Source organism: Adiantum capillus-veneris, chromosome 23, assembly GCF_014529385.1.
Source record: "Adiantum capillus-veneris isolate H3 chromosome 23, ASM1452938v2, whole genome shotgun sequence".
Taxonomy (NCBI): Eukaryota; Viridiplantae; Streptophyta; class Polypodiopsida; order Polypodiales; family Pteridaceae; genus Adiantum; species Adiantum capillus-veneris.
Genome location: NC_140953.1, coordinates 76,216,961 through 76,218,271, shown reverse-complemented (window position 1 = coordinate 76,218,271; position 1,311 = coordinate 76,216,961). Strand labels below are relative to the sequence as shown.

The 1,311-nt window shown below is 48.3% G+C and overlaps 1 pseudogene; it reads right to left on the bottom strand.

Annotated features, from left to right (window-relative positions):
- Positions 1-673: 673 nt before the first annotated feature.
- Positions 674-1,107, bottom strand: LOC147428016 (uncharacterized; annotated as a pseudogene).
- Positions 1,108-1,311: the final 204 nt, after the last annotated feature.

Below are 1,311 nucleotides of genomic sequence, written 5' to 3'. Positions count from 1 at the left end.
TTCTCAAGTTTGCCTACAATCGTGCTACGCATGTCACGACTGGATTTAGTCCTTTCATGCTCATGTATGGTTTTCAACCTAGGTCACCTGTTACAGTGGTATTGGCAACCGAAAAACTTCAACATGGTAAGGATTTTCTCCAAGACCACATGGATATGCTAAAACTCGCTCGTCAGATTATCCGACAAGCGTATGATCGGTATAAGAAGTACACTGATGAGATACGTCGACAAGTTAGCTTTGAAGAAGAGGAGGAAGTATTTTTACGTGTACCAGAGCGTTCAGAAAGTCTGAAAACTGGGCCAACACCTAAATTATCTCCACGATATTATGGGCCTTTCAAAATACTCAAGCCAGTGAATGATCGTGCCTACAAATTATCGCTACTTACACATGCTAGAAACTCGGCTTTGTTTGATACACACACCTTTCACAGTTTCCAACTGCCTTGGTCTATGATTCGAGATAAATTGTTAGAGGACTGTGCAGCACTGCCAGTTCCTCAACAGAATAACACGATGGAATTCCTCATCGTGATGTAAACATGTAACAAAATGTAATATAGTACTTAAGTTAGAGAGAGAGAGAGAGAGAGAGAGAGAGATATTTTCACAATTATGTAGGCAAATGAAATTTCCACTCTGGACCAAGAGAGAAAGAATGGGATGTCCGTTCAAGGATCAGAAAGAGGTATGTTGATGGAGCGAGTGGTCCGGCCAGTCTATGATCAAAGGCAGGGGTTGGCGAAGGCGACATTGACGAGGGAGAGCGGAAGAGTGCCAGCGCAGGGGTAGGGGCGGCCGTAGCGGAGGCCGGAGGAGACGGGTTGGACTTTGACGTTGGGGAGGAGAGTGCAGTGGCCGAAGGTGGGCACGTCCACCTCCATGGCGAAGCGGCTGATGCTCTTCTGGTTCCAGCGCCGGTCCTGGCAGGCTGCAATGATGTTGAAGGCCTCACAGGGGCAGTTGTTCACGAGCTCCCACTCGCACAGCCCGTCGCCACGGGAGTGTTGGTCAGCACGAGGTCGTGCAGCCTGCACTTGAGGGGCGTAGCTGCTTGCACGACGGAGGTCCCCTCCATGATATTTAGCAGCAGCGCCGCCACCATCGCCACTGCGGTGGCCAGAAAAGGAGATCAATAATATTACGACATATGATATGACTATAGCACACAGACGTGGGTTTTTGTATACTTGTAGAATAATAACACAGACGTGCCATATTCTTATACCTGTGCAGAGTTCCACCCTCCCCATTGCCATTGTTGATGATGAAGATGGGTTCTAGCCCTAAATGCTGCTCGATGTGCTCA